Genomic DNA, 12,853 nt, shown 5'->3' on the forward strand with positions numbered 1-12,853 from the left:
CTTCTTCCTGCCCTGCTTATTATCAGTAACTTGTAATATAAATATGCAAATCTGCTGCTTGAACTTTACAATCCTCTGTTGAGACTATTCATCTCCTTTAAAGTGTTCATTTACATGTGGAGAGCCCTCATGCATCAAGCCGTGTCATTTTGAAAGCAAATATTAATCAATTTTGCATTGTGGATTAGCCCCGGAGCAGTGTGTAATACATGCGGTGTCTCTGCCAGGATAGATGCACACACATGCTTCTCCACTCAAACTTCTGATAATAACTGTGAAGAGACGGAGGACTCGGTATCAGAGTATCATATTAAGCGCATGCTTTCCGGTTTTTGCTCTGTGGCTAATCCCGTCTATGCTACACTCCTCGTAACAGTAATAAAATGTTGGCATCGTATATTTTGGCAAACTACAGATACGTGTAATCCCAATTCTTCTGAACCAAAAAACTGGCTAATATCAATATTTTTGCGACAGTGATGAGATGACGTCAACAGGTCAGTTCTCCCCAGGAGGCAGTACGGCCTGGTTGTTGGTTTCTATTCAAGTGGCATTTCCAGCAGATGTTTGACAACTTTAACCCCTGCCACATTGTTCAGGATTACTGTGCCAAAAAAATTAACCACACCTGAAAGTGATGCTGAATTCTAAAAATGCACCATCCAGTACAATCCAAGTCTTTGCTTTCTTTCCAGGAAGTTGCACCGAACACCATGTGAACATCCAGTTGTGGAGTCTGGGATACAGGATTTCAATTTAGCTTAACTCAGCTTAATTTAACAGGATTTCTCTTAACTCAAATTTATGTCCATGCTCGAGCATTTCAGATTTTATTTCTTTAGTTTTTAGCTGAAATTAAAGTGCTTGAGGAGAATTGATCATGCGGCTGGATATATGGATTATACTGGTATGTACTGATTACATACTGATTATACCGAGTTTGAGAAAATCGATGCTTTGCATAATTTTGTAGATATTAATCTTCTGCCTCCATTTGCTTACATCAAAAAGTACGAGACTAACATTTTCTGAATTCTGACTCACCAAGGTGTCACTCAGGAGGAAAACCAAATCTTCATGGATTGAAGAAATCAAATGGTGAGTTATGGATATACAAAATGATCATTTTAGGGTGAAGTTTAACTGTAACGATGGCAAGCTGATGTTAGACTATTTTACCAGAGTGGATTTTGTATCAACAACCATCACACAGTTCTTTAACTATAACAAGCGGAGAACCAATTTAGCATGTTTGCTTTGGAAATTCTCAAATAAATACTCTTTTAAAGTTGTGGATCCGATGTAAGACAATTAATCTGTCGACCAGCTGTCACGTCAGTTTACAGGACAGTCTAGCAGTGGAAATGTGACGGTGAATCATCCATATCGTCCGTTGAGCTCACAATACCCACCCATGATAATCTTTCAAAAAGAACAGGCAGAAGTTTGTTTGAGTCATGCAAACGGGCCTTTTCAGCTGACGTGGTCTGTTAATGTTAATACAAGTCAGAACTCGTTACCGCCGTTCCACTGGGCCGCAGCATGACAATCCAGTTTCAGGGCAAGCTTCACTAGAGTGTAATGCATTGGATTAATACTGTGATTTCCTGTGCTCATCGCTCATACTTCATATCATTTGCCTCTCTGCTTCATAATTGTGCACAAATTAGCTCCAAATGCTATGTCATGACTTCATTTGCTGGGCACCGTTAAGATCATCTGCTGATCACAGTGAAGGACTGTCTGGCCTTTATGAACTGTTGTCAAGCCAGGTCATGTTAGTCCATCTTTTCTTTTCGTGGCTGCGTCTGACTCAGTCTTGGCTCGTGAAGTATTAGCGTGGCGCATGATGTCATAGGGTCCGTTGTAGCCTAGTCCACTGTTAATGATTTGGCTATAAAAACAGTGGACAAATTGTGCTAAGCGAAATGACTCGTGTCACTGTCATCGTTTCATCCGTTTGGCATGTAACATTTGGAAACTTGTAAGAGTCACATGATTAAACTATTTGTTCGCGCTAGCAGAGTGCTAACCAGAATTAGTCCTCCTGGCCATTTGGCTGTAAAATGGCGTTTAAATTCTGCCCCAAACCCAACAGCATGAATCATTGTACTATCGGAATTTGACCCATTTCGTCCGCTGACATAATTGGGAGTCAAGAAGAGCTGCGCGATGAAATTAAATGTCCATATTCAAGGTAGTAGCCAATTAGGGTATAATGAGTATTTTGTGAACTCCTTTAAAAAAGGCTTGAATGAAGAAGAAATTAATTTTTATGATGCCCTGGCCATTGCTGCCATTTCAAACAAAAAAAGTAATATGAATGTTTCCCAACCTCATGATGGCATATCAGGCTTCAAATGCGTCATTGTTGGGATAAAACCTAACTGTATCGCATGTTTTAATGCTCATCCCTGATTAGGGACCTTGACAAAAGGGCAAACTAACTATGTGAACTCTTTGGTCAATAACTTTCCAACGGTTCAGTCATTCAGGCACTTCAAACCAACCTCAGTTTCAGTGGGATCTCCTCCCATTGCAACCAGAACACACAGTTTTATTTTTGGTTGTTTGTTTTATAGTATATTACCCAAAAAGCTATTGTGGCCTGCTTTCTGTCTGTAATTTCTTTGCTTTTACCTTGGACATATTTTACCAACTTTACATTCACTCATTTCTATGATAGATTTCCACACAGACCATTAACAGTCACGTTTTTATGTCAAATTAGCTTGGACTGCATCCGAGGCTCAAACATGCACGATTAAATCCTAGCTCAAATATTGTGTTATTTCAACTTTTTCTGTGTGCGTCTGAACCAATAGAAATCCTACACACACTTTTGCTGCATGTTTGAGCTGCTTGACATCTGTTCTGTCATATTATTTCATTGTGTGTAAATGCAGCCATAGCTCTATAGCCGTTCAGGCCTTACAGAGCAGCTTTGTTGCAGCGCCACTGAGGCCTTGACGAGCCGTCATACTGAGTAATAACACAGGAGACCAGGCTGTTGGTTTTTATGAGCCATGTAGCAACCCTTACTGAGCAATGTGACAGGCTGGAATAACAATCCTGATAAAACCAAGCAAGCAACTAAGTAAAAACTGAGCATACAGCAAATACCGTAAGGTATATGCCCCCATTTCCCTAAGGGCTGCCGCCTACTCAATAGTGTCAGACACTGCAGACAAACGATGATAAAGTGATCCTCTCATGACTTTGACAGGCACGACAGACAGCAGCAGGGCTGGCCCACGCAATAATGCCAGTCAACCGGGCTTTCGTCAAACCACACCACAGAGACACGCATTTCATCGACTAGAATGCAGTCAAACTAAAGACATACGCTTGCAATCATGCCCTTAATTATTGCCAACAGCTTGTTAATAAATAAAAGCATATTGCTGCTGTCAAGTCTGCAGCACAGGTCCTTCGTTTTGATTTCAGATTAACAACCCAGCCTTTTAAAGAGAAAGAAGTTTTAGCTGTTTCAGTATTTGTGAACTAACATAGTAATCTTTTTTTACTTTGTAAAACACTTAATGGTTATATTGCCTTTGCCTGACAGCCACTGATTCCATCTCACTCAAAAAGACTCCCACTGTTCCCCTCTCTTTAATATGGGAGGAGCATCTGTGTATACAACAGATAATTGACACCAAAATAAAATACATGCTTGTGAATAGATAATTATGTCCAGAAAGTGGCATTAAGCTGTGAATAAAAATGAAAACTAGTTTCAGTCACCTGTGTCACTTCCTGTCCCTTGACAGAAGGTCAGTGATGCATATGATTCATCTCAAGTTTTGATAAGGAAATCATCTTTTTAACAAATGCAGCCAAAACAAAGATGAATCCATTAATCCCTCTTGACCTTATTCATCCCTCTTAAACTTCCTGCTTACATTAGATATCCATCCATCCATCCATTTTCTACCTTTAATCCTGTTAAGGGTCGCGGGGGTGGGGGTGGAGCCTATCCCAACAGCCTTCAGGCGAGAGGCAGCGCTCACTCTAGACGGGTCACCAGTCCATCTCAGGGCCAACACATAAAGACAGACAACCATTCACACTCACAGCCACACCTACAGTCAGTTTAGAGTATCAATCAGCCTCGTCCCCTCTTGATGTCTTTGGACTGTGGGAGGAAGCTGGAGTACCAGAGAGAACCCAGCAGGAACAGGGAGAACATGGAGACTCCACACAGAAAGATCCTGTGCCCAAGCCGGGACTCAAACCTGTAACCTTCTTGCTGTGAGGCAACAGTGCTGACCACTGCACCACCGTGCTGCCCTGCATTACATATCTTCTTAGAAAAACATAAAATGTAAAATGTTATAATTTTATATTGTCCTATATTATACAATTATATTGTATTATGTTATATGATGTAGTTACGTAAGTTATATACAAGAAAAGTCAAAGGGCAGTATTTGATGTGAAGCCATTCAGGCCACACAACAAGTGTAAATCATTGATTTCTCTGTTAATTATGGTCATATTGTTGCATCCAGCGTTCCTTAACACATCCTTTGTTTTGAATCCTTTTTGTCCCAGGTAATGGAATGTCAGCTCAGTGTGATTCCCGTGTGTCGCAGAGTGTTTGATCAAAGTGACCTCTGTACCCCCGTGCTCTTGCAAATCAATACAGTCAACAGGACCTGAAAGAGGGAGACACAACATATAATAAATGACAATTCACTATCGCAGTGGCAAGAGCATATCTGACAACTACTGCTCATGGCAGTCATTTTCATGTGATGCCAAGCTGTTATGTTCAAAGTGGGATTCATTTGCCAGGACTGTCTCACACAGATGCTGATATTACAAGGCTGACTTGTAAGCACCTCATCCCCCAGTCATATGTTCCTGCCGAGGCTGTCCCGGCCAAGTGCTGACAGAGGCAGCGGTATTACAGTTGTATCTTTTTATTGTTGTTGTCTTTCAAAGGGAGCTTATATTGAAAGCAATTTTCCTCTTAACAGAGCAAATTGTTCACAGAAAATTGTAACTGCCATCGCTCGTAGATGATTGGCTGCATCTTCGGCGTTGGCAGCCAAGAATGGAAGAATTTCATACACAGGACGGAATAGGAAGAGAAAAAAAAGGAGCAGTGCATATTAAACAATGTGTTGTGAAGAATGAGTGTGAAATTTCACACGCTTCGGATGATGAAAATGGCTGCTGTTCTGCCAGGTGGAGGGGAAATAGAAATCTGATGCGTATTTGTTGAAGTGCAAAGAGGTTGAGGCAATGTGTTGTGAGGTGACGAGATGCTGTTTTTATTATAAACTACAATGTGGGGCCATCAGATCCACTGAGACTGGCAATTTCCCCTCATGTTTTGCAGCTTTGTAAGGATCAAGAGGATTTGTGTGTACTGGCAGCTTGCCCGTCACCTGAAACACAAAAGCCAGTTAAAGAAAAGGGTCTTCTGGGAAGCCAACCAAAAATGAAGCGAGATGTCAAATGTCTCAAGAGTTCATTTAAAACAATTTCAAAAATACTGCCCGAATTTATCCGTCAGCTAGCGAACGTTTCTGCTTGAGTGATCCAGATTTAGCATGTGATGGCTTAAATACGTCACTCGAAAGTTATCTTTTTTTTTTTTAATCAGTTATCAGCTAATTGAGACTAAACGTTAATAACAGCTAAACTACACAGGACATCAATCTACCAGCTCCCAAAGGCTCCATCCAAACTGATAAATGTCTTATATATCCAGTCATATTCCTGTTGCAACACTTTGATTTGAGCTTAAACGACCTAACTGAACAGTTCTGGTTCTACGCTCTGCAGGGTGAGTATGAAAATGCTTGTGGTCAATCTCATAACATGCAAACATCCAGCAGTAGACCACAATGTAGTTTGTTTTTTTTGTTTTTTTAGGCAGTTTTCTTTCGCTCATGTCAAATTGTCTATGAAAGAGAGTATACAACTAGATAAAAAAGATGTGGAAAGGATATATTTGGACAATTTTGCTGTTGTTAATTTTCGATCTCCATCAGCTTCCAGCAACTAGTGTGCGACTAACCTTTCCTGGCTTCTCAATTAACAAAGGAATCATGCAGGGGGAAATATCTTCATGAATTGAAGGCATCTAACACTGGGCACTTCGTAAACAAATGAGAATTTGTGTGTGATGTATCGCTTTAAATGTTGTATAAACTGAATGTATATCTATTAAAATCTGCTCTCAGTATGTGTGAATATTTTTCTCAGCGTTTGATGCACCTGAAATGCTACACTAAACCTTCTGTATTAAATAAAGTTATACTTTTTACATAAAACTGTAACTGAATATATAAAAAACTGTATTTGCTGCTGTTCTGTCTGACTGACTGTAGTTGCTTTTGCTTCCTCTCTGTCTCCCCACCACCACCATCATCACCAACACCATCACCACCACCCCCACCCCCCACCAACAACAGGTCCCTACAGCTGCTGCTAATTGCCCAGATCCTGACATTTCTCTTACTATGGACATAATGAATTATGAAAGTGGCAGAACACACCCAACCTCTGCGCACACGCACGCACGCACACACACACACACACACACACACACACACACACACTGTCCTAGAGCTACCTATAAACCTGTTTGTTTTGAGCTAGCTTGGCCCATCCATTAGTTGTTATTGTTTTCTCTGAACATGACATTGATTTAATTTACCAGCAATCAATTTGTAATGGTTCTGACATTCAGATATGACCTTAAAGCCAGGCAGACCAAGAACTATGATTAGGATTAAACTTTTGTTAATGAGGTGATTTCTCTTCACACAGGGGGCGTGTGACACCATCCAACAGGAGTGGTCAGTAAAAATTAGATCAATTATTGTGAACACAACAGCTTTAACTTGATTACCCTTGTGCCCGCTAATTTGTGTAATTAATAACCTCCTCTCAGCTGCAATGAGCAGTTTATTAATAACAATCTATATCTGCACTCCTTAATGAAATAGTGAGGCCCAGGCCATCCGTTCTACAGGTAATGTCATAATCAATGGTGCCCAACACACATGTTAATTACCACAGTTATTAATTGTTACAGTTGGACCTGAATGCTACATGCTGTCAGCTCCTTTGTCCTGCTATGTATAGCAATCAGTGGATTGAAAATGGCAAATCTAATTAGCCATTCAGCAAGCAGGCTGGGAATCCAAATGAGACGGTATCAGCCCTGACAGCTGGCAGCCGAGGCGCCGTTCACACTGGGCCGTGAACAAAACCAGCATTATCCCATGCCCCGGGAACAACAGGAAAAGACATGTATCGCAAACTAATAAATACATTGACAGCAGCAGCCTGCCATATCACACAATGGTCTAATGAAATGCCTGCTTGATGCCTTTGTTTGGGTACAAGGAGTGTTTATGCAGTTATCTGTACAGGGTGTACCTCGTCCATCCAGCAGGCAGCAGTATTTTTGAAGGAGCAAGATTCTAATCAGTGTGGTTTTACCTGTAGAATTATATCATATTATGTAATAGTGCGGTTGTGTGGGGAAGGTGAAATTATTTTTCTCATTTGCTTCATTAAAAACTGATGTTTAGTTTGGTTTTGTTTTGTTTTGTTTTTGTTTTGGGGGAGTTTAGGAATTATTTCTTACAAGTGTGACATTTATAAGGTTACAGGTTGAAGGTAGTTAGTGAGAAGTATCTATGAAAGTACCATCGGTTCTGTTGCGGTCATCATATTCTGGTGTACATTTCAAAGCATTTAGAGAAGGTTGATGGAATTGGTAGAATTAAAAAAAAAGAAAACCTCAATACCTCAAAAGAGTTTTAATGCTCACTTGAGGCGGTTTTGTCTTTTGTAAAAGAGTAAAAATGGGAGAGTCGTCTTTTTCAAAAAAGTGCTGACGTAGCTACTCTTCTACTCACGTGACTGACCTGGGATCTGTGGCCGTCCTCCATGACAGCCCCAGACTTTGTCCTCGTCAGCATGCAACATGACCGTTGGCTGGAACTTTGGAACAATTACACACGAATTGCAGGAAAAAACAAACATGGTAGTGTAACAGGTGTCCCGTTTACAACTTTATCTGTTTATCTGTTTTCTGAACATTGACCAGGTGATCTTTTGTGTCTTTTCTGTGCCTTCACCATGAAAGGATCACAATGGATTTGAATTATTTCTGTGGCGCTGGTGCGTAACAGCGACGGTGTCGGCGTCACCATGTAGTGGAGTGTTACAAGATTGAGCTCACTTTCATCATCAAATCGTGTTGACCAACATTGGTCGATGCAGTACCTTTGAGGCCAGTCTCTTTGATTGTTCCTCTTAAAATTTTGTGGTTAGAATCTGGAATGATTGTTAATTTTTTTGTATGTTCTGTTGTGTATGGACATCATCAGAGTGGAGGGTTATCTTGACAGAGACTGCTCCACATCACAGGCTCCGCTCAGGAAACAGCACGCACACGCGCATACTAACCCTAACCACTACTTCCGCGACCTGAACACACACCCACACTGACTCACACACATCCATATTGAAAGCAGACAGCAGTGCGTGTCTCCGTGTCCAGTGAGCGTCTGTAAATAATGCAGTATAATGCAGTGTTAAAGCTGGCAGGCTGGAGGGGATCAGAGGGTAAACAGGTGTATGAAGACCTCACCTCCACCCCTCATCCTCCACCCACGCACAACCATCAGAGTCTCACTCTCAGCCCAAACCAAGATGCTGAGCTCCACCGTGGAGGGAGGGCCGGGGGGACTGCTGGCCTTTTCCTCTCTGCCATACTCAAAACAGTGACGTGCAATAAAAACACTTCACACCTTAACTGAGAGATACGAGTTTAAATATTTTACACACATTCTGCATATGCAATTTATCCACACCTGGTTCTTAGAGCAACAACATCTGGTAGCTGTTGCTTAAGAGGTAATTAATATATCATCCAAGTGGCCAGGGTCCTTTCTGAAAATGTGGGCCAAGGATTTATGTGATAATGGACACCAATACCTACCGGTGAATTAGATATTTCAGCAATTCTTTTCAAACGTTTACACAAATGTTGTCGGCTACAAAGAGGATAACGTCACAATATGGGATGTAGTCGCACTTGCATTTGATGAGGGGTGCGTTTCTTGAAGCTAAAAAAAATTCCAGGGGAAAAGTTCTGAGCTAATGAGCTATAAATTTGATAAAAATTCATCAGTATTGGAATTAGTGTTGTATTATATGCTGATTATCATGATGGACTTAAAACCGCACCTTAAGTGGTATATTGAGTTAGGAATAATTGGCTCAAATCGGTTCACGCTTTTTTCATCCTCAGCGTTGGAAATTGCCACTTTCCTGCTGTCTGAGTGGCTTTAACCATCCACCTTCCCTCTTCTCTGGTAGGATTCCTTTGTTCATTGCTCTGTTCCCATGGGAATGAAAGTAGATTTGGAGTTCAATGCCAAGTGAGAACTGCTCTGTAGGTCCATACACTGTATAACAACCGGAGACACCATATTAGCTAATGAGAGTGTGTTCACCGCGACCATCCTGCCGTGTACGATCCAAGGCCTGCATCTATGGCATGGATGTGAGAACAGCAGCAATGAAAATCTCAGCAAGGTTGTAAAAGAACACAACAATCCTCTGTCGGTGTATAAGAACAGGAAAGTCAGACGTTTCAAAATCTGCACCAAAATAAAAGTGAGAAAGCTTTAGTTTCTGTTGTGAGAGAATTTTACAGTTTAAGGTCAAGGTGGGGGAAAAAAGGACCCGTTGTGCTGGACAGAAACGACTAAAACTCTCCACTAGATATTTTCAGTCACCGTGTACGCTCTTCTCTTTCTTTGTTTGGGTTTGGCTGCTGTTTTGGTGAATAAAGAGCTGCAATCCAGTGCAACAGGTAAGGTTAAACTATTTAATCTTCTTGCCTGTGCGTTTGCGTGGAGGGTGGGTTAAGGTGTTAGACGGACACTGGTTGTACTGGCTGTTTATCATAAATACAGCCTAGCCCAGAGAGGTCCATCTGCTTTGATTTTATTTAGTGACTCCCCCCAGGGGCCCTGAGCTGGAGCGAGAATAACAATACTTGAGCCCATCTGTTCCTGCAGAACCAGCCCCAGCTAAATTACCACACGCTACGAGCGGCTGGCATATGCTGTGGCATAAAGCTACAAGAGGGCATTGTGTGCCAGCTGTTCTGTTGACAAATACTTATCAGGCACTTCTGAAGTCAGCTTGCTAAGCTGGTTTCAAGTCTGACTAAAATCTAAATGGGGTAAGGTGTAGAATAGGGTTCCTGTGGGGGAGATGCATGTATAATACATGCTAATTTATCCCGGGGTATCATTTTATAAGAGGCTGTCTGGAGAACTGGGTCACTGGATGTAATCTGAACATATAGGCCAGACTAAATCCAACTCAAAGATCAAAACAGACAATACTTAATCTCTCTCATCCTCCAGTAAGCATAATAATCTGTGGTCATATTGTTGATTAGGTTGATTATGCTACTTTGATTTCATCAGAAACTGACCTTTGAAGACGTCCTGATAAAACTGGTTATCATGATGGACTTAAAACAACAACTAAGTGGTATATTGAGTTAAGGGCTGATTGGTTTAAAACAGACCCTTTTTCATCTTCAGCGCCGGAAATAACTGCTTTCCTGTTGTCCGAAAGGCCTTAAACATTTACTTTCCTTCTGCACTGATAGGATTTCTTTGTTTTTTTTACTGTCTGTTCCCATGGGAATGAAAGTAGATTTGGTTTTCAATGCCAAGTGAAAACTGTTCTCTAGTCCCACATCCAGTATAACAACAGGGGACACCACATTATCCTGCGAGATGGCGTTAACTATGACCATTCTGCCCGGATGTGAGAAACTGTATAAATTAAATCAAAACAGACTACACTTAATCTTTCTCATCCTCCTGTAAGCATGACAATCTGCAGTCATACAGTATTGTTGTTATTGTACATGTTTACAACTCAGTGGATGATCCCTACTTCTGGGAACCTAAATTGATTGTAGTAATCCTATCAGGAAAGATCTTCTAGATCTAGGAAGATCTTCTTTCACACTTGAAAACACTGAAAAATACACCGGGAGGCCAGGCGTTTACAGCTCCTAACACCTCACTAGGAGAGCAACATCCTGCTGAAAGTAATCCAACATTTTCAGAAAAACAATAAAAAATACACTCCGCCAACTCCTCCCTCTCTCAGCTTCCACGTTGAGTCTTTTGGAAAAGCAGACGTACCACCTCAACTGCTGGTCAGTTTGCTCACCATCGTTTGTAACCACAACCAGGAAGAGCATCCCACAGTGAATCCTCATGTTGACGGAGAACTGTAGTTCTATTTTCCTTGACACAAAAATGATGAAACGTGACATAAAGGCAGATTCGGTTATGGGTGAGTTCCTGTCCTTTGAGGAACGTTTTCATGCTCTTGTTATGGCACAAAACAATGCTGTTTTTTCAGTATCATTCAAATTTAAACCTAATGAAGCACACTGCATACTGGAGAACAGTGGGCTTAATTCAGTATAAATAACCCATGAACTCCTTTGAAAAGCAACTTTGTTAAGTCCCTTTTTTGTTTTGCTTTTTCAGTTTATTGCAGTTGCAGTCATTGCGGCTGCTTGTTGGCGTGTGCATTTACTTGTGAAATAAACTAGACATTACTGTAAAGTCAGAACAGGTTTATTTTCCTTTTAAAATCAAACCAATGTGTTCAGTTCTCAAGAGAAGTACTTCACTGCACTGTACAGTTGTTTTACTTTATGGTTTTAAGTCTGTTGCATCTTTGACCCCATGAAGCAGTGAAGAGCTGTAATATGATGATGAATAGCTGTCAAATATTTAAGTGAAGGAGGCATAAATTAGTTAAGGTCCAATGTGTAAGATCTAGTGACCTCTACAGGTGAAGATTAAGATTGCAACCACTCACTGGTTTGCTGTTACGTTGCTTGCATGTACGAGCAATGGTATGAAGCTACTGAATGTAAAATGTAGAACAGCGTGTCAGTGCAGCAACACTGAGCCCAAGAAAAATTCTCCAGAGGTAACGAAGCAGATGCACAAAGTTTCCGTGAGTGATCCAGTGCCCCCCAAAATAGGAGAGGAACAGGGGCTTACCTGTTTCTGTGCAGTGTTTCCTCAGTGCTGGTGTTGCACTCACAGACGTCCCAGATATGTCAGAAACCCAAACTTCTATCTGGGTTCATAGCAGAACCAGAAGACACTCACAGCCGTCTCTGAACAGCAAGCCGGCCAGCTGCAATGAGTGGAATAACCACATCAGATTTAACCTGAGGCACTCAACTTGTAGAATATGAGTTCTGAATGAGTGTGGATCAGGTATGGGGGTATGGAGTAATCCTGCGTCAGCCTCGGCCCCTGACCGCCCCTCTTGACCTACCGCTCGTTCCTTGTTGCTTTGTTTTCCTGTGTGTGGTGATGTCTGTTGTTGTTGTGGTCACCCAACACGCGCTGGCTTCGGCTAACAGCGGGCCTCTAGTGTAACAATAAGACCATAGAATTACCAAAGTGGAAACAGAGGAAAACATTTTTCACACGCTTGTTCTGAGTGTGCCCTTAATTAATTATAAAAACGTAAAACATGTTTGATCGTAAAGAAAAAAATATGACAAATTATAAAGTTGCCAGTTTTTCATTTCATGACTACATGTTGCAACATGGCAGGCTTTATGGAGAGCAACCCTCTCTCTTTGTTTTTTCTTACGTTTCCATGGGGGGCCAAAGCTCAAACTCAGAGTGGGTCACAGGCCAAAAATGTGGACATGTTGATAAAATGTCTTGTGTATCACCGGCCAGGCTCTCCATTTTTTTTTTTTTTTTTACTTCACAGGCACCAGACTGTCACCTGATCAAAT

At 41.3% G+C, this 12,853-nt stretch overlaps 1 long non-coding RNA gene across 1 annotated transcript; it reads left to right on the forward strand.

Annotated features, from left to right (window-relative positions):
- The first annotated feature begins 909 nt into the window (after positions 1 to 909).
- LOC147269684 (uncharacterized) lies at positions 910 to 6,202 on the forward strand. The gene is made up of 2 exons (XR_015111533.1): positions 910 to 1,098; positions 4,558 to 6,202. It is a non-coding gene; the product is annotated as an uncharacterized LOC147269684 (long non-coding RNA).
- The last annotated feature ends 6,651 nt before the right edge of the window (positions 6,203 to 12,853 follow it).

Source organism: Aulostomus chinensis, chromosome 2 (assembly GCF_037954235.1).
Source record: "Aulostomus chinensis isolate RoL2024-O1b breed Wild chromosome 2, RoL_Achi_v1.0, whole genome shotgun sequence".
Classification (NCBI taxonomy): Eukaryota; Metazoa; Chordata; class Actinopteri; order Syngnathiformes; family Aulostomidae; genus Aulostomus; species Aulostomus chinensis.